At 40.4% G+C, this 21,569-nt stretch overlaps 1 long non-coding RNA gene across 2 annotated transcripts in view; it reads left to right on the forward strand.

The window, feature by feature from the left end:
* The first annotated feature begins 642 nt into the window (after positions 1–642).
* The window catches only part of LOC138171831 (uncharacterized), a 97,566-nt gene continuing 76,639 nt past the window's right edge, over positions 643–21,569 (forward strand). The window contains exons 1-3 of one of the 2 annotated variants that reach the window (XR_011170976.1): positions 643–855; positions 3,365–3,428; positions 8,511–8,731. This is a non-coding gene — a long non-coding RNA (uncharacterized lncRNA). Of the gene's footprint in view, positions 856–3,364; positions 3,429–8,510; positions 8,732–21,569 lie in introns of those variants that run through there. The other variant, XR_011170973.1, reaches the window with a different exon arrangement.

The raw sequence follows: 21,569 nt of genomic DNA on the forward strand, positions 1-21,569 counted from the left end.
ATTATTTTTGTTGACATCCTTCTGTGGTTATAAAGAGACATTAGTTGTCACTGAATAGAGTGGTGGCTGTCTTCCTCTGTCTCATGTATTGCTGTAGCTGTGTTGGTTACCTAAGCTAGGGGTAACTCCTTCCCTCTCATGATCTTCTATGCTGGCCTCTTTGGAAGTAGTGAGGTTGGGCTCCTGGACTGACGTGGGACTTTAATGGGGGATGGATTTGCTGATTCCCATAGTCTACAGTCATTTCTATAGAATGTCCTTGAAAGTACTATCTTGGAAATGCAATCCAATTTTAATTCTACAAGCATTTATTAAGTTATATTATTACTATTTGATTCAATAAATATTTATGAAAAAGTACCTATAGAACTCTGCATTAGGTGCTGGGCATGAGGGAAGGGGGAAGGGGGGCGGAAATGCAAAGTGTAGATGAGACATTCACCTATGGGCCCTGACCTCCCAGAGTTTACAGGATGATAGGAGCAAATGACATTGAACCCAGATAGCTATGCGTAGCTAGTACTGGGATCTTTCTCCCTTGTGCTCTACCGAACATCCCATTCCATTTTCCCACCCCAAGAGCCTCCAATAGCCTTAGGATTGTTGACAGCTTTGAATGATTGGATAATGCTGTGCAGTTGCTAGAGAGAGAGAGGAGAGTTGGAGAGGAAGTAGAGCTGAAGGGCTTACGTGCTCCTGAATGAGCCAGGAGGATCCTTTCCTTTGGAGGACACACCTCTCAGAAGGATAAAAAGACATCAAGACCTGTATTCGACATCCCCAGTGGGGAATTGGAGACAATGAGTCTCTTGAAGATGGGGCGTTTCAGGAGCCTGCTTCCTGTGTGAGTTTCTGGTAAGCCAGAAGTCCTGAGATGTAGGGGAGGAGTGTAGACTGACAAAGCAGAGTAGCCTCAGTGAGAGGAAAATCCCCATTTGGTTCTATGGTACTAGAGTTATGACCAAGGGAGAACGAAGAGACACTTGCCCTGGAACAGGACTTGGACAGAATCTTTCTCTTCAATTCAGTTCAGCTGCTGCCTCAGCTGCACAGCCTTGCTTTGTCTTCTTCCCCTTGAAAGTGGTTTTTCTCTCCTGTTTTCCTGGAATCTCCTGTTTGAATCTCACCTTTGCCTCTATTACACTCTAATCTGTATTAGTTTGTGTGTATTATAACCTAAATGATGGGATGTGAGTTTATGGGAAGAGGGGAGTGGGTGTTGTTTATTTACTTACTTGCTCAGTTATTCATTCATTCATTTGTTGGTTTATTTATTTTTAGCTCATGTTTAGGGTTTCCCAAAAGTGGAAAGTTACTAAATGTACAACACAAGGCAGCTAAGGGGTTCAGTGGATAGAGCTCAGACCCTGGGATTGGGAGGACCCAAGTTCAAATATGACCTCAGACACTAGCTGTGTGACCCTGGGCAGTCCACTTAACAGTGTTTGCCTCAGTTTCCTCATCTGTAAAATGAGCTGGAGAAGGAAATGGCAAACCACCCCAGTGTCTGCCAAGAAAAACCTCAAAAATGGGGTCACAAAGAATCAGGCTTGACTGAAACAATGTAACCACTACATGGGACAGGTATATATTTCCTATACACAAAAGAAGACAGAAACAAATTTAAATAAGTGATAGTGCTAATGACTATCAAACCTGGCTGGTGGTTACTACTTAGAGCATTTAAACATGAATCCACCTGCAGTATTTTGTATTTCAACTTGATTCGTCATTGTCTCCCCCAAATTCCAGATTTTCTTCTCTTATTGAATGCAAGGTTAGGAATTGGGGTTTATCATCCTTCAGCCACCTGTCATGGTCTCTAAGAAGGCTGGGGTGCTTGTCTGGGACTCTTTCTGAAATGTAGTCAACACTAACATGTTAGAACTCTAAACCTCTTGAATTCGCCAGGTGGGTTCCCAAGCCTAGACACATCTATCTCAAGATGGATTTTCACTCACCTCGGATCAGGGATGACCAGATAGACTCAAACCCAAGAACGTGGTGATGGTGCCAAGAGGAGAGGGAGGGAGTCAGGGATACTTGTTCTTCCTCCCCCCATTATGGGAAGTGGTTCGAAATATTTCTGAGATGATCCTCAGGCAGAAAGAGAAGAGAAGAGGAGAGCCAGGGCCATCACTCCCCAGGTCAATGGAGTCATCAGCTCTTCTGACCCAGGTGTCATTAGGGGATTGCTTCCTCATTCCTGAAGCACCAACTCATTAGAAAAGAGCACATTTCCCCAGAAATGGCCTGGACAACACAGCATAGGCTCTATAGAATGTTCCCTATAGACTCATTCTACACGTGATCCCTGGAGGTGGACTCTAATTCAAGCTATGCAAAACCATGAGCTCCTAAATAAGCCAAGATAGTTCCCCAGGTGGAAGATGCCCCTCATCAGGTGTTGGAGGAAGAATAACAGTCAAGATGGGCAGATCTCTCCATGTCTCAGTGGCAGAGGTGGCAAAGAGGAATAGTCACAGTGAGATGAAGTCTTTGGTCTGGTCCTGGGATGCAGCAGGAAGGATGCTTTCTTACTAGATAGGAAAGACTGTGGAAATGATGTGGTATAGTGGAAAAGCACTGGCAGTCTGAAGTCAGAATACCTGGGTTCAAATCCTGTCTCTGTCCCTACCACCAGCAGGACCTTGGACAAGTCACTTAATTTCTCCGAGCCTATGGTCCTTCTAGCTCTAAACCTATCATCTTGTGACCTTCTCTATCACACTGTTTTCTTTGTCTAGTAACAGAGATACACACACACACACACACACACACACACACACACATACACACGAGAGAAAACCATATTGGCTGGTGGGACAGACAAGAGCCATAAATGAAAGCAATGCCTGGCGGCAGCGGCACCTAGTGAGAAGACCTGGGAACTACAAAAGGGCAGGAAACTGCCTCTTAACTCTTATTAAGAGCTTTGGAAAAGAACGCTCATTGGAGGGCATCTCTCTCTTCTCCAGGTGTTCTGTTTTGCTTTGTCTCGTGTTTCAATAACATTTTTCTTTTAATTTTATGTTTGTGACCTGAATGCTTGCCAGTAGGGAGCTGGTCTCAGTATTCTATGGTAGAATCATAGGTACTTTATAGAGTCCATCTGGTTCAACTCCTCATTTCTTCTATATATTTCTTCTGAGCCCCCAGAGTGGTCAAGTTAACTTCTTTGAAGTCAAACAGAGGGTGACAGATTTGAGATTCAACCCAGGTCCTCTAAGTCCAAAGGAAGTGCTTTCTTCATTGAATCACTTTAGTTATCTTGAAAACAACATCAAAACATAGAGATGGTGTGTGATCATATGGGAAATTAACTGAAGATTTTATCATGTAAATTATTCTTTATATATTCCAGTGAAATGCCTGATGATGTTGGAAATGGAAGCAGAGGAAGAGAAAGAAGAAAAAAGGAAAAAAAGGTAGTACCACTTGATTTTGTGATCCTTCATTTTTGATTTATTATTATAATACTCAGATCATAAAGCTCAGACTTATATAGAACTTTAAGGTTTGCAGTGATCTTCACAACAACCCTGTGAGGGAAGCAGTGTGTCGTAATGGAAAGAATATGGACAGTGGAGGCAGAAGACTTACTACCTTTGTGATTATCCCATTGCTTAAACTCCCCAGGCTCCAGCTTCTTCAGCTGCAAAATGACTGTATTTGAACTAGATGGCCTCTGAGGTCCTTGCTGCCCTAGGTGTCTGATCCTCTAATAGTCATGGTAAACATTATCATCCTTTTTCACAGATGAGGAAATGAAGACTCAGAGATGCAAAATAGTTTGCTCTAGGTCACACAGCTAGTAGGTGGCAGAGCTCAGATCTGAACCTTGGTCTCCAAACTCAAACTTCAATTCTTTCCACTACACCACACTGCCCAACTCCATTTCTGTTAGATCTGTTTAAGTAAAGTGTTCTGAAACCTATTGGAGGGGAAATTTTCTTCCCTCTAAACTTTGTCAGAAACCATTAATAAAAGTATTTAAGTAGAACAAGTCTCTAGGTCACAGATCCTTACCAGAAAGATACCACAAAACCCTAGATAGATTCTCCAAGCTCCCTTCAACATGTGCTAATCATGAGAGTCTTTGAGATGAATGACAAAAAACCCCAGCAACCCCTTAAAATATAAGTGCATTAGACAGGCACCAAATATTTTATATGAGGTCTAGGGGAGTCAAGGAGAAAGGTTACCAAGTGGAGGAAATCAGCAAAAATTTTGCAGAAGAGATAGCCTTTCAGTGGAGTATTAAAGGATTAATTAAAGCAATCAAACAGTTGAAGATTAGTAGAGGGAAGTCTTTGACACAGGGAAAGCTTAAACAAGGGCACACATGGCAAAGTACGAGATGGTCCAGCTTGGATGAAAGAATTTGTGGAAGAAAATAACATAAGCAAAGTTTAGAAATATGAAATAGAGTAGCCATCTCTTGTAACAAAGCATTTTTTAAAAAGAATTAAGGGAGGTGCAGCTAGGTGGCATAGTAAATAGAGCACCAATCCTGGATTCGGGAGGACCTGAGTTCAAATCCGGCCTCAGACACTTAACACTTACTAGCCATGTGACCTTGGGCAAGTCACTTAACCCCAATTGCCCCTCAAAAAAGCAAAAAAAAAATTATGAGAAAAAATTCAGCAAAACCAACAGATACATAGGAAAAAGAAAAAACCCAACAACCAGATATTATAGGTAATATTCCACACCCATGAATTCTTACTTTTGCAAAGGAGCTAAAGGAACAAGCCAATCTTGTTCTGTTTAATTTCTCAGTGTTAAGTTTCATTGTTTTGTAGTGGCTGTTTTTTTCAATTCCCATCGTTGTAGTCGCTGGTTATATTGTTTTCCTGGAGAGGGCCTGGGAGAGATCTATTCAAATACTTCATTAAGGAATAAGGAAGAAGATATGGAAAAAGAAGGAAAGGAGAAGGAAGTTAGAAACTGAGTAAGAGAACCAGGTAACTATAGAATCTCTGAAGTCAAAGGAAGAAAATATAAAAGGAAGATGTGACCAGTGGTGTTAAATACTGCCAAAACCTCAAGGGAAATGAGTCTTGAAAAAAATGCCCATTAGATTTTTCTTTAGGAGGTATTGGTGAGTTTTGAAAGAGCTGTTTCAGTAGACTGGTGAGGATGGATACTGAAAGTTGAGGACAGAGTGAGGGGCAAAGAGAAGGAGGCAGCATAGAAGACTTTCCCAAAGTTTGACAGTGAAGGAGAAAAGTCAGACTGGGCAGTGGTTAGATAGAATTGAAGGGTTAAGATAAAGAGTTTGTGTTTTTTCAAGATTGAAAAGAACTGAGCACGTTTTTAGTCTCTGCAGAGGAGGTGGGAAGGGTGATGAGATCAAGCTCACAGGAAGATGGATTAGCTTTAGTATAGAACATCATCTTGGTAACTGTATAATCTTGGTCAGAGGAAAGGGAGAGAGTATTGGATGTTTGAGCAGCATTCATGGTATTGTGGCTGGTGCTGAAGAACATAAAAAAGAAATAGTCCCCAACTTCAAGAAACTTACAATCTAATTGGGACATTTACACAAATTAGTTTAATACAAAACAGAAATTATGAGATGTACAAAGTACCTCTTGGGGAAGGTAGGTGGCACAGTAGATAGAATACTGGGTCTGGAGTCAGGCTAATCCAATGTGGCCTTAGATACTGCCTAGCTGTGTGACCTTGGTCAAGTCATTTGACCTTTGTCTTTCTCAGTTTCCTTAACTATAAAATGGGGATAATAATAATAATACCTACCTACAGGGCCATTGTGAAGATCTAATGACATTATTTGTAAAGCGCTTAGTGTAGTGCTTAGAATATAGTAGGCACCATGTAGATGTTATTTATTATTACTATTAAAAATACCATGAGGAGTTCAGAAAAGGGTTAGAACTTTTTGCTAGGGTTGAATCAGGAAAGTCATGACATTTAAACTGAGTCCTTAAGGATAGGTAGGATTTCCTTTAAAAATTTATTCCAAATTTAACCAAATAAAACTAGAATTTACTTATACAAAAGAGAACAGCCTTATGAATGAACATTCAAATCCCACGTACATCTTGATTTTTCTTTCTTTTTCTTTTTTGCTTTTTTGGAGGGGGTTATGCAGGGCAATTGGGGTTAAGCAACTTGCCCAAAGTCACACGGCTAGTCTGATTTTCCTTTTAAAGTAAATAACTTCAGTATGTAATTTTCAATATTGTCCTACTTGCTTCTTTCTGTTCTCTTCCGTGCATTTTAATACTTTTTCTTTTTTGTTTTGAGTATTTTAAAAAATACTTTAGGGACCCTCTTTTCTTTTTTCCCCCTGGTAACCTCTTGCTAGTCACTCTCTTTCATTCACCCCCAACATCAGAAAAAGAAAGAAGAAAACGAAAACCCTTGTAAGAAATATAAAGGATGAGCAAATGAAGTTCTCTCATTGGCCATGCCTGAAAATACATGTTTCACTCTGTGCCTTGAGTCCATCACTCCTTGGTGATAGCATAGGCAATATCCATGAGTAACATGCTTCCTCATCAGCCCTATGGATTCATAGCTTCTCGTCACATTAATCAGAGGTCTTAAGGCTCTCAAAGTCGTTTGTTTTTACGGTCTTGTTATTATGTACAGTGTTCTGCCCATTTTGCTCTGCATAGTTCGTATAAGTCTTCCCAGTCCTCTCAGAAACTGTCTCTTTGTCATGCCACAAGGCACAATAATAATATTCCATTATGTTTATTCATAACAATTTGTTCAGCCATTGACTAAATTGATGGACACTTGGTTTCCAGTTCTTTGCCACTACAGAAAAAAATATAAATATTTTGGTACCTATGGGTCCTTTACCTCTTTCTTCTGAGTTCTTTGGTGAATATTATAGTATTACTGTTGGGTCAAAGGATTGGTAATTAGGTGGAGTTTTAGCAGGTAGAGGTGGGAGGTAGATGACAATAGGTGATACATTAATATAGGACTCTAGGTTTACAAAGTACTTACATACACCTACTCCAAAGACATATAAGGTAGGTGTTACTGGCACTGTTATCTCTATTTTGCAGAAAAGGAAACTACGTATAAAGGCAGCTAGGTGGTACAGTGGATATAGTACCAGGTCTGGAGTCAAGATAGACCTGAGTTCAAATCTGGCTTCAGACATTTTAGTTGTGTGACTCTGAGCAAGACCTCTGTTTGCCTTGGTTTCCTCATCTGTAAAATGGGGACAATAATAAATTTAATAACAAAATGGGCATGACAATAGCACCTACTGTCTAGAATTGTTGTGAGGATCAAATGAGACAATTATTGTAAAATGTTTAGAACAGTGCCTGGCACATAGTTAGTGAGTGGTATATATACACGTCATTTATGAGATTATGAATTTCTGAAAGATTAAATGACTTGCACAGGATCAAACAACTAGTAATTGTCATAACTAGATTCATACCCAGTTCTCTACTGTCTCCCAGTCTAGGCATTTTTCTATCATAGCTCACTAACTGGCTTGCCTTTCTTTTTTTTTTTTTTTTTTTTTGGAGGTGAGGCAATTGGGGTTCAAATCTGAGACCACATTTGAACTCATGTCCTCCTGACTCCAAGGCCGCTCCTGCTTGCTTTTCTTCTTCTTATCCCAACTTTTCAATTTATTAGTGTGTTTAAAATTTATGAACCTATTTTAATTTTTAAAAACATAAGGTGTAGAGAATATGAAAAGACCCACATTTTATGTTCTTTTCTTTTCTTTGCACTTTCTAGTGAAAAGATCAGCTCTGGTCTATCACCTGAGTTGGAGCTGTTTGTTGATTATGCAGAGTCAGGGCCAAGGAGCTGAGGGAAGAAAATGAGAAATGAAGAGAAATTCTGAAGGCTGCTCTCACATGAAAGAGTGACATTCTGGGTTTTCTTAATCTCTTATTGACTTTTGAATAGGAGGGAGGATGATGGAAATGGTTTAAGAGCCATAGTGAAAAGAGGAAGAAAGATAAGTTGGTAGTCCATTAACTGACAGGGCTGTTCAGAGGATCAAATAAGATAATATGCTCAAAGTGTGGTGTAAGCCATAAAATGGGTGGTTAGGTGGCACAGTGGGGGCAGATAGGTGGTGCAGTCTAGAGTCAGGAAGAGTCATCTTCATGAGTTCAAATCTGGTCTCAGACACTAGCTGTGTGACCCTAGACAAGTCACCCAACCTGTTTGCCTCAGTTTCCTCATCTGCAAAATGAGCTGGAGAAGAAAACAGCAAACCACTTCAGTATCTCTGCCAAGAAAATCATAAATGAGGCCATGAAGAGTCAGGCACGACTGAAAGAGCTTAACAACAAAAAACCATAAAGCAATATGTAAATGTCTAGCTGTATATTTTAGCACATCAATGCTTCACTAATCTGTGTGTGGACCACATATACTGAAGAAGCCCAAACTGCTCAAGACTGCCTTAAAGATAGTTGTAGACAGTTGTATGAGTTGATCAGGTAATAGATTTGGAATGGGAAGGGAACTTAATGGCCATTTTCCTTTTATAGATAAAAAACAAAAGCAGAATCCCAGAGAGGTTAAATGATGCATCTAGCCAGTAAACGTCTAAGGTTGGATTTGATTCCTTTTCTTCTTGACTCCAAGACCAGTACTTTATCCACTATACCAGAGGTGGCAGACACATACGAGAAGGCTTCATTGTGCCAGTGACACTGTGCAACACTTTCAAATGGGGAACTAGATAAAAAAATGTAATTGAGGAAATATTTAACAAAATAAAAACACAATAGAACACAGATAATATTAATATGTGGTTTTCTAAGTCCATATGCTAGCAGATTGTATGATTTAGTGGCACCATGTATTTGAATTTGACACCACGGCACTACACCATCCTTCTGGGGACAGTCCTTAGGGTGAGGGATGAGTCTCTTCAGACTTAGATAGACTGGTTCCCAGATAGGACTAGATGTATTGCTTGTCAGTGCTAGAAATCCTTTCAGCTTGTCAGCTTCTGTTGGCATAGTCTCTAAGAATTCAAGGTCACTAGTGCACAATAATGAAACATAGAATAGGACTTTAGTGGTGGGCTGAATTAGTTATTGAAAGGTTCCTAAATCCTGATCATCCATCAAGGCCTAGCTCTTGTCCCATTTCCTCCACGAAGGCTTCTGATTAATTTGTTTTTCACATTTCAGGAACAGATTTAGAGTTGACAGGGACTCTAGAAGCCATCAAGTCCATTTTATAGATGAGGAAACAGGCCCAAATAGGTGAAGCAACTTCCCAATGTCACACAAGGACAAAGGTGGGATTTGAATTCAGATCCAGCAGGGGTTTCACCAGACACTACAGTGTTATGTTTAGCACTTAATTGTTCCATTTATGTCATTGTTTTCTCCCCAATCAGAAGCTCAGGCTTTGGAGGCAGTAAGACCTCTATCATGGACTTCCATTTCCTCCTAATTGCCTAGCACAGGGCTGGACACATAACAGATGCTTTATAAGTAGTTACCGAAAAATGTGGTCACTGAAAAATGTTTTAGGCCAGCAGAAATTCCCCCAAAGAAGCAAGTTTATTTTTGTCTGTCCATGGCAGGGATTGAACTTTTCTGGAGACATGAAGTTCAAATGACATGTTTCTGAATGGGGAATTTCTTTTGCAGTATCAGGGCACCTTGTCCCATAGCTTGAGTCATAAATAGGAATTATTTAACTTCAGATTGGCTGCAACAGTAGCAATGTAACCAAGATAGTATGGCTAGGGAGATGAGACACATGAGCAGGCACTATCTCTGAGTTTACAAGTTGGTAACATTTTGATGGAGGCAGCTGTGAGGGTTAGTGCACAGAGTGCTAGCCTTGGAATCAGGAAAACCCAAGTTCAAATCTATCCTTGGACTAGCTATGTGACCCTGGGCAAGTCACTTAACCCTGTTCGCCTTAATCCTTTGGAGAAGGAAAAGCAAACCACTTCAGTATCTTTGCCAAGAAAACCCCATCATTGGATCAGGAAGAGTCAGACATGACTGAACGACATCTTTTCAATTCAACTTTTGGGGATTACATGTGTTGGGACCTGTACTGGAGGTTTTTATGGACTGCTCACACTGGATGGAGCTGTGGGGTGCCAAGAGCTCAGAACCAGTTGATATGACAATGCAAACACTATATTAGAACATCTCCCTGTCCCTGTCTCCATTCTGGGATAAGAAGCAGCTCTTCATTTCCTGCCAAATTCATCAGTCCTTTTTCTCCTCCTTTCCCATGAGGGGGAAGAATTCAAATGAGGCCTCTGTATCCTGCAGTATGAATGACCTGCTTCTTTTTAGCCAACAAACTATCTCTCCCCCATTGCTCACCATCTTTTCAGTGCTACCATTTCCCCCCTTTCATTATATAAGAGAAAATCCATTGACCTTCAGGTCCTCCTCTGGGGTGATTAATGCTGGCTTGTCAGAAGAGAGGTTTGGATCTATGTAGCAGGGAAGAAAGTACAGTTGAAGGGTGAGGGGAGAAAGAATGCACATTGACTCCATTTGGAAGTCCTAAAAGCAAGACAGGAATATTGAAATCATAGCCTTGGAAAGTCCAAACTTCCGAGTCAAGATGGCAGAGTAGAAGCAGGACCTCCGTGGGGGCTCTGTCTCTCACTACCTCCAATCCATGTAAAAGGGGGCTCTGAACAAACTTTGGAGCTACAGAACCCACAAAATGACACAGAGAAGATAACCTCCCACTGAGGACAGCTCTGCAAGCCAGCAGGAATTGGCCAGAACAGTGCTCTCGGCCACGCCAAGATTTTAGTCCCAGGGTGGGCCTGACCAGCCGCAGGCTGGAGGGACTCCAGATCACTAGCAGCTGTGACCATTTCCAGACTTATCAACAAATAGATGTGAAGGACAAAGTGAGAAGTCAGTGTAGTGTGGACAGCTGCTGCCACGTGGCAGCTTTAGCTCCTGGCCTGCAGAGTGTAGGGGGACCAAGCAACAGTCTGAGGGGTAATCATTCTTGGTTTAACCTGCTTGTATCTGGATTGCAGTCTAGGGTGGAGGGCCTGGGGTGTGTGACCAGCTTGCCAGAGCGTGTGGAGGCTTCAGAGAGGGCACCCAACTAATACCTCCAGCATCTGAGAAAACCCCAGCATTTGGTGCAAAGCTCCCCTGTCTGGTGGCAGAGTCCTACTGTGGCAAAAAGCCCAGTCAAATAATTGAGTGGCAACATGACCAGGCAAAGGAAGCAAAACAAACAGAAGAATCCAACATTAGACTCCTATTTTGGGGACAAAAAGGAGCAAAGCATGGACCAGGAGGAAGACAGTGAAGTCAGAACTCCTGCACCAAAAGCTTCAAAGGAAAATATGAGGTGGTTACAGGCCATAAAGGACCTTAAGAAGCAGATAAGAGAAGTGGAGGAAAAATTGGGAAGAGAAATGAGAATGATGCAAGAAAATTACGAAACGAGAGTCAACAGCCTGACTGAAGAAAATAACACCTTAAAAAATAAACTAACTCAAATGGCAAAAGAGGCTCAAAAAGGCAATGAGGAGAAGAATGCCGTAAAAAGCCAAATTTGCCAGATGGAAAAAGAATCTCAAAAGCTCAATGAGGAGAATCATTGCTTCAGAATTAGATTGGAGCAAATGGAAGCTAATGACTTTATGAGAAATCAAGATGCTCTTAAACAGATCCAAACAAATGAAAGAATAGAAGGCAATGTGAAATGTCTCATGGGAAAAACCACTGACCTGGAAAATAGATCCAGGAGAGATAATTTAAAAATGATTGGACTACCTGAAAGCCATGATCAAAAAAATAACCTAGAAATCATCCTCCAAGAAGCTCTCAAAGAAAACTGCCCTGATGTTTTAGAACCAGAGGGCAAAATAGAGGTTGAAAGGATCCACCAATCACCTCCTGAAAAAGATCCCAAAAAGAAAACTCCTAGGATTATTATAGCCAAGTTCTGGAATTCCCAGATCAAGGAGAGAATATTACAAGAAGCCAGGAAGAAACAATTTGAAAATTGTGGAAACACAATCAGGATAACTCAGGATCTGGCAGCTTCTACACTGAGGGATCGAAGGGCTTGGAATATGATATTCCGGAGGGCAAAGGAGCTGGGATTAAAACCAAGAATCACCTACCTAGCAAAACTGAGTATCATGTTTCAGGGGAAAAAATGGTTATTTAGTGGAATAGAGGACTTTCAAGCATTCTTGATGAAAAAACCAGAGTTGAATAGAAAATTTGACATTCAGATACAAGAAGCAAGAGAAGCATGAGAAGGTAAACACAGAAAAGAAACAATAAGGAACTTATCAAAGTTGAACTATTAACATTCCCACATGGAAAAATGATAATTGTAACTGATGAAACTTTTCTCAGTATGAAAATAGTTGAAAGGAATATATATATATATATACATATATATACACACACACATCCATATTGGAAGGCATACGGGTATATGAATACATATGTGAATGTGTGTGTGTGATTACAGGTATACATAGATAGAGGGCACAGGGCCAATTTAATAGGAAGGGATGATATTTAAAAGGTGAAATTAAGAGGTGAGAGAGGAATATAATGAGAGGAGATGGGGAGAGACAGAATGGGGTAAACTATCTCATATAGAAGAGGCAAGGGAAAATGGTTACAATGGAGGGGAAGAATAGGAAGGCAAAGGGTCAAACTTATTTTCATTGAATTTGGCTCGGGGAGGGAATGAAATACACATTAAATAGGGTATCTCACCCTACAAGAGATTAGGGGGGAAGGGGATGAGAGGGGGGATGATGGAAGGGAGGGCAGGCTGCAGGAGAGGGAAGTTGGAAGCACCCACTTTTGAAAAGGGATGGGATCAAAGTAGAGAATAGAATAAGTGGGAGGTGGGATAGGAGGCAAGGAAATATAGTCAGTCTTTTACAATATATCTACTATGTTAATGTTTTGCATTAGCTACACATGTACAACCTATACTGAACTGCTTGTCTTCCCAGTAAGGGTGGGTGACAAGGGTGGAAGGGAATGAATCTGAAATTCAAAGTTTTAAAATCAAATATTTCAATATATATATACATATACATATATATACACTATTATTAATACTATTTTACATGTAATTGGGAAATAAGATATACAGGCACTGGGGCATAGAGATGCACTGGAAAAGTCAAAAGGGGTATGGGAGAAAATATGGGAGAGAGGAGATTGGAGGAGGGGATATCTTGTGGGACTGCTATTTTGGGGCGGTGGGTAGGGGAAAAATGGGGAGAAAATTTGTAACTCAAAATCTGGTGGAAGTAAATGATATAAATCAGAAGCTAATAAAGCATTTGAAAAATGAAAAAAAAGAAAATTCAAACTTCCATTAATAAGAGAACATGTAAGCAGAGAGAGGATAACAAATAATAATGTTATTAGTATAGACACATACACAGTCAGTGCCCTAGATCTAGTAGAGAGAGATAAACCCTTGAAGCTAATGTGAGCCTATTAGTCAATCAATAATCAACCATTTATTAAGTGTCTATGATGTGCCTGGCAGTGTGCTAAGCCCTAGGGATGCAAAAATTTAAGGAGGGGGTGGGGAGGGAAACAAACAAATCCTCTGCTTTTAAGGAGCTCACAGTTGAATGAGAGAAGACAAATATGTAAGTAACTATATACAAATATAAGCCATGCCTGGGAAGATGATGAACAGTTATGGGATTGATACCCTTAGGAGCTCAGAACAAGGGTCCCTTGGTGGAATGGAATGGTTCTCTCCCCTACAGTGGTTTCTGCTATGACTCATAGGGACCACACGATACTTGTATATCTTCTTAAAAGTGAACGCTCCCCCTTTAAAATGCTATATTGCCAAATCTGATAGCCTTTTCTCAGTCCTCATCCGTAGGCCCTCTCTGCAGTCTTTGACACTGTTGGCCTTCTCCTCCTGGATACTCTTTCTTCCCTCAATTTTCTTGAAACTTATCTTTCTTGGTCTTCTTCCTACCTTTTGAACTGGAATGGCAGGGATGCCTGTCAATTGGGGAATGGCTGAACAAATTGTGGTATCTGATTGTGGTGGAACACTACTGATCTATAAGAAATGATGAACGCGATGATCTTAGAAGAACACGGATAGACTTGCATGAAATACTGAAGAGGGAAATGAGCAGAGCCAAGAGAACATTGTATATAGTAACAACAATGTTGTTTTAAGAACAACTTTGAGTGAATAAGTCATTTTGACTATTATAAATACCCGAATTAACAAGGAACACACGAAGGAAGATACTATTTGCATCCAGAGAAAGAACTAGTAAATAGAAGTATGTATAGAATGATTTTATATATCTATATATATATTTGTGTCTAATGATATCCATCTTTAGGGCAGGGGGTGGGGAGAGAAGAAAAAAAAGAAATTTACATGATAACTTTATTACATATTTAAAAGGAAAAGAAAGTTATGCATAATAGATTTGCAGTTTCTTGCAAGTCATCTTTTTTTATTTTACTATATTATGGAAATGCTTGCTTTATTCCATAAATTAAAAGTAAATAAAATTTTAAAGCCTCATTTTGAAGCTTGAGTCCAGCACCTTTTTGTTAAGTGGTAGACAGCTTACTTCCTTATTGGCTCTCTGTCATCATTACTGATCATGGCATTGGATAGAGTTGTTAAGTCTTTCAAGCTTGTATGTCTTTACAATGTTATCATTGTATAAATTGTTCTCATAGTTCTCACTCCTCTCTGCATCAGTTCAGGCAAATCTACCTAGTTTTGTCTTTTCTTAGAGAACAAAAGTATTCCATTTCATTTATATGATTCAGCAATTCCATTAGATGGGCACCTTTTTAGTTTCCAGTTCTTTGCTCCTTCAGAAAGAGCTGCTGTAAATAGTTTTGTACATATGGACCCTTTGTGTCTTATTCTGATCTCTTTGTAGTAGTATTACTGGGCCAAAGGGTATGCACAGTTTGGTGAATTTGGGGGCATAATTCCAAATCACTTTTCAGAATGTCTGGACCAATTTATAGTTCCACCATCAGTATATTAATGTTCCAGTTTTCTTCCAGCTCCTTCCAAATTTGTCATTTTCTCTTATGTTACTTTGGACAATCTGGTAGTTATGAAGTGGAACCCCAGAGTTATATTAATTTGCATCTCTGTAATTATTAATGATGCAGAGTAATTTTTTCTTATTCTAGACACCTTGAATTTCTTCCTTTTGAAATTGTCCATTCATATCCTTTGGGTAATTGGAGAATAATAGCTTCCCATTTGTACTCCTGACTCCAGACTTCCTAAAACATAAATCTGATCATGTCACTCTCCTGCTTGAGAATATTCAATGAGTCCTCCCTGCCTCTAGGATAAAGTAACAAATCCTTCATATTGACACTAAAAAGCATTCATAGTTGGACACCTGTTTACCTTCCAAGATGATTTTACACTGCTCCCTGTCCCACGCTCTACATTCCAGTCAAAATGTCCTATTTGGTGGTCGCTAACTGTCCATCTTCCAATCCCACATCTTTGTACAAACTGTCTTCTATATTCCTCTTCATTTGTGCCCCTTAGAATCAATCTCTAGCTTCTCTCAAGATTAATCTCATGTTCTATTTCCTCCTACAGTCTAACCCAGGGGTGGGGAGCCTGTGGCCTCAAGGCCACATGTGGCCTTCTAGGTCCTCAGGTGTGATCTTTTCACTGAATCCAAGTTTCACAGAACAAATCCTTTTATTAAGGGGATTTGTTCTGTGAAGTTTGAATTCAGTCAAAGGGCTGCATTTGAGGACCTAGAGGGCCACATGTGGCCTTAAGGCTGCAGGCTCCCCACTCCTGGTCTAACCCTTTCCTGTTTTCCCTAGCTGGTAGGGCCCTCTCCTCAAACTTTGCATTTAATAATTCACAAATGTGCATGCCCGCATTCCAGTAGATTTTAAGTTTCTAAGGACAGGGACTTTATTGCAGCTGTAGTGCCTTGCACAGAGTAAGCACACAATAAATACTTAGGAAATTATTTAAGATACCTATTGGATTAGATTAGAAGATGATTTCCTAGGATAAGCTCATTTCCCAATATCTGTCATATCAGCATTCTGAAATCTCTATCTTCCTCCACTACCCAGTGTCCATATGAAAATGTGTTTCCTATCTCTTGCCCCAAGTGCAAAAATTTCTAATTAAGGTTTTGCTGGCCCATCCCATTCATTTTGGAGACTTCATTTTCCTCTTTTATCAAAAGATGGGGTTAGGTTGGATGCTCTCTAAAGCAATTTCCAGCTCTGACATATTATAATTCATTAGACCTTTCTACAGACCGAGGAGGGTGAATTTGCCGAAAACCTGGCAGACCTGGTGGAAGGAGCCCAGTTGCCCAGCACAGTTCTTGTTGGCATGGAAACCAGAGAACAGTATGATTTTGGAAGGGCCTGCCTTTTGCTGGAAGTCACAGCTTGGAGAACCTTAGAGAACAAGTTGAGAATAATTGTAATTGACAGCCTGGACCCTTGCCTCCCTTGCAAATCCTAGAATGATAGGGCAGAGCTCAGTATCTCCATGGTAGGAAAAAGAAAAAAAAAAAGACTAAGGAACACCCAGCCCTTAACACATTAGAGGCTATGCATTTTCGAATTCAGAAATAATGTACAATGGCAAGAATACAGAACCAAGGAATTCTGGGTTCAAATTTCAGTTTTGCTATTGTCAGTCTGTGTGTCTCTGGCCACTTTCCCCCTCCAGACCTCAGTTCCTTGACTGCAAAATGAGGAGTTTGGATTAAGTGATCTCTTAAGATGATTTCATTTTTATCATTAAATCATTCTCCCTTTAGTTTAATAGTGAATCCTAATAGTTCATAGAAAAAAATAGAAATGATAATATAATTACAAATTACTAAAAGAAATTAGAGAGGATAGATTATTCTCATTGCTATAATCAATAGAGTATATAGTAAGTAGATGGAGTGCCAGGAATCAGGAAGATTCGTCTTCATATATTCAAATCCAACCTCTGAAACTTAATAGCTATGTGACCCTGGGCAAGTCTTAACCCTGTTTGCCTTAGTGCCTTACCTGTACAATGAGCTGGAAAAGGAAATGGCAAACCACTCCAGTATCTTTGCCAAGAAAACTCCAAATGAGGTCATGACGAGTCAGAAAAATGATTGAACAACAGCAATCAATAAAAGGTAAATTATAATTATTGACCTCCAAGCAAAGTTTTACATATCCCTAGTCCCCTGTCCTCTCATCTCTCAGGACAATGGTTATATGAGAGGAGGTAATACGATATGGGGCGGGGTGGGGGTGGGAGGTGTCGATAGGAATGAGCCCTCCTTTCATGTAGCAAGGATGGTAAAGACACAGCCTTCCATCTTTAACCTTTCCAAAATGTGGCTGACCCTTCTGAGTGCTTTGCACATAAGACTAGAGCACAGAAGGGAAATGAAGGGAGTGGGGATTCAGTCAGTGGAATGGAACTGAAAAACATTTATTAAATATTTCCGATGTGTGAAGTAAGTTTCTAGGAACTGGGGACACAAATAAAAAATGAAGACAGTCTCTACTTTCAAGATACTCATATTCTAATGGAGTAGATGATGCATGAAGGTTCATGCTCATATTCAATTTATGGCAGATAGAAAGGGCAGGTAATACTTAGGCAGGGAAAGGAGGATGTTGGGGAGTTATAACAGGAAAGAGGATTGTGGGTCTGAGGTCTGAGTGCAGTGAGGTTCTGTGTCCCCTCTGAGAAAGGTAGCCAGTTTCCAGCTGCCACTGGGCTTCATATTTCTGCCCCCTCCCTCAAGATTGGGAATGGAGTGAGATGTTTGGGTAGATAAGTGCCAGCTAAGGTGATGATCCAATTGACCCTCGCCTTAACAAAGTCGCCCAGCCTGGTAGCCAGAATCTTGTGTCCCTGAGTATCCTGGGTTCTAGCCTCGACTCTGACACTTGCTAATTGTTCAGCTTTGGGCAGGGTTTCACTTTTCCTCATTGAAAAATGAGGGAGTTGATAAAGATTACTTCTCATGTCTCTTCACACTCTAAATTTATGCTTTTAGAAACCAAATTCCCATTTCACTGTTTTCTTTTTCTCTCACTAACACTACTGTTAATCCTCCAGTTTATTAACAGAAGGGAAAGTGCCAACGCACAAAAAGAAAACATTTGGGTTTTTATTTTCTTCTTGACTTTCTAATGAGACTTGAGATGACCTCATTTCCCCATTCAGGCATCTGAGATTTCTTGAGTGTAAAGAGGCTTAATGTCACATGTGGGCCAGTGGGGGGCGCATGAGAACACAGTTTCCTTCCAGCTAACTCAACCTCCATTTTTCTTTTTAAAGAAAAGAGGTAAGTCCAATTAAAAATCCAGTGCAATTTGCCATCCATTCCTCAACGCCAGTAAGGAGGAGCCAGCACCACGTTTGGCTGAGTATTTGAAAGGCTTCCCAGAAACCAAGGATGTGGAGAACGCTCATGCTTGCCAATTCCACTAAGCCTTGTTTCCTGGAATTGCACTTGTCCTGTGGTTCTTACACTTTTAAATTCCTCTTTCCTCCACCCTCATCCTCTATGGCTCCAGTGACCCTTCTGATCTCATCTCAGTCCTCTTCCCAAAACAACCTAGAGCAAGATTTAGAGAGGGCAGCCTTTTAATCTGGGTGGCTGCTTTACACTTTATGTGATGCCCTGTGGGGCTTTCACTTTTTCCCCCCTCCACCCGAACGCAGCCCACACCTAGGTGGCACCTAAAAAGGCTTCTTGAACTGAATTAAATTTTATCTACACTAGATTTGTTTTTGTATCCTTACAACCTAGCACAAATGCTTTGCACGTAGTATAATAATAAATGCTTAATAATAAATACCGGCTGAATTGAATTCTGGATTCCTTTCTCTCCAGGGAAGGAAAGGACGATAGATTCCTGTATACTAGGAGTAAAGAAGAGTAATTTAATCTGGGATTTGTTTCTGAGGTGACCCTGGAAACTTTCAATGACATAATCTTCTTGAAAGTAGCTCTAAGCTCTGCTTTGGGAGACATTGATCTGGTGGTTGCAGAGATTCTCAGGGTGATTCAGAAACATTTTCTATTGGGTGTCTTAAAATATTATTGGTACAAATGTAAACCTGCACCCCTAAAAGGAGATTTGTGAAAGGAGGGTCATGTTCAAGTGGAAATGACTATGTGTATTTGTTACAATTTTTTTTCTTTTTTCTTCTGATGAAAGGAGATGATAGGGATAGAAAATGAATGCTTTCTTATTGAAAAAAATTAAAAATAAAATAAAAGGGCAATGATAGGGCAGAAAGAATTGACATGGAGTTGAAATCCAAGACAGATAAAGAAATGTGAAGAGAGAAAGAACCTAGCTAAACACTATGAATTTAAGTCAGAAGATTCTGAAAGAACTATATTTCAGGGTATTGAAAAAAACTTTAAAAAGTGATTGCTCCTTCAGTACTCTGAAAAACTATGCAGAGTTGATGGTGCAGTGACTTAGTATGACAGTAACCAGTCAATGTTGTTGATCCAAAACACCCTTCCCTAGAGCGTTGCCCAGATGGCAAGAAGTAGTCTTCTCTGTGGTTCTCAGAGAATCTGTGGTTCTCTCTTCCTCAGTTCTGCTTGTCTCTACAGGGTGGCACTGACTCATTGCCAAAGCCTGTGTGGATTTGTGTATGTACCCCATTCGTTTCCAACCACTGGAGAGCCAGAGCTCTATTTTAAACTCCCTATAGTTCAGTGAGCATTAGTCACATGACTTCAACATGATGGCGTCAGTTCAGCAGAGAAGTAGACGTGCATACACTGTCTATAATAGCTATATTATTATATATAATGATGCTATAATAGCCTTTTGGCTATTAGCGTAGAATTGGTAAATATGTATATTACATTATTACTGTGGTGGGATAAATAGCCTAGCTCCCTGCCCCCCATGGAATTTAGGCTAATTTTTCCTTTAAAAGCATCACAACTATTTTTGAGACTTAATCATCTCAGGGAACTAAAGACTGAGGCTGTTGTCATCACTTCCTGGACACCTGAATATTAGACAGCCATGTGGAGCTCCAGGGATGCTGTGATGCTTGGCTGGCGAACCCCAATGAGTGATTTAGAGACTGAGAAGCTTTGCTTGGTTGAATTAACTCACAGTGTGCCAGATTCAAATCCTTGTTGAATATCCCTCCCCTGCTCTAAGGAAACCACATTGTTACTTGTTGAATGATATATGGGTGTCCCATTTCATTCCAGTATCAAATTTAAATTATCAAGGGACTGTCCTAAGGTGAGCTCAGTCCAGAACAATAACTAGAATATGATATATGATAAAACAATAATAATTAACTGCAAACCTATTGTTTTTCTGACCCCGGAAGTTTTCTAGACATGGATCTAGGATTTATTTAAACCTGAGTTCTAGGAAATGTAGAATTTGACGTTGTTTAGTTTCCTTCCCTCACTTTCTTTGAATGGACAAAGGAGCACCCAATAAGGGTTTGGTTAATGCTTCTGTGGGGCAACTCTGTAGATGAAAAGGCAGCAACGTTGAAGGGATTCTGGATCTGGACCCAGCGACCATCCTGGCGAATGGATCCAGCATTTAGGAGGATGTGGAAGAAGACTGACACTTTCAAGTAAGACAAGTCAACAAGCATTAGTCAAGTGCTTCCTATTATGGGTCATGCACTGTGTTCAGCACCAGGGTTACACAGAGAGGAGATAACAGTCTCTGCTCCAAGAAGCTCACAGTCTAAATGGGGAGACAGAATGTAAGCCACTATGTGCTAACAAGTCATGCACAGGATAATGTGGAGGTAACCTCAGAGGGAAAGGAATAGACTTAAGGGGACTTGGAAAGGCTTCTTGTCAGGATCTTACCTGAAACCTGGAGTAAGCCAGGAAAGCCAGGAGGCAGAGACAAGGAGGGTGCACTTTCCAGGAACAGGGGACCCCCACTGGAATTGCTGGGAGTAAATACATGGAGTGTCTTATTTAAAGAACTGCAAGGAGGCCAGTGTTACTAGCTTGTATGTTACACTAAGGTACAGCTAGGTGACTCAGTGGATAGAATGCCTGCCTTGGAATCAAGCCAACTCATTTTCCTGAGTTCAGATCTGGCCTCAAACATTTACTAGCTATATGACCCTTTGCAAGTCACTTAACCCTGTTTACTTCAGTTTCTCCTCTGTAAAATGAGCTGGAGAAGGAAATGGCAAGCCACTCCAATGTCTTTGCAAAGAAAAATCCCCAAATTGGGTCATGATGAATCTGACATGACTGAACACACAAAAAAAATTATGCTGAGGGGAGTAAAATATAAGAAGAATAGAAATGTAGGAAGAGGTCAGGGTATTAGGGACTCTGAATACCAGACAAAAGATTTTATATTTGATCTTGGACGTGATTATTGAGTAGAGGTTGGGGTGAGGTTATGTGATAGACCTGTGCTTTGACAGATGAGTGGAGGATGAAGTGGAGAGGAGGGAGACTTGAGGCAGGGAGACCAACTGACAAACTATTGAAATATGCCAGGCAAGAGGGGATGAGGGTTTGCACCAGGGTGGCATTGGTGTTAGAGGAAAGAAGGGAGTTT

The sequence above is a fragment of the Petaurus breviceps genome, unplaced genomic scaffold, assembly GCF_028583685.1.
Source record: "Petaurus breviceps papuanus isolate PSGF00001 unplaced genomic scaffold, PetGlider_PUasm1.0 128, whole genome shotgun sequence".
In the NCBI taxonomy this organism is placed as follows: domain Eukaryota; kingdom Metazoa; phylum Chordata; class Mammalia; order Diprotodontia; family Petauridae; genus Petaurus; species Petaurus breviceps.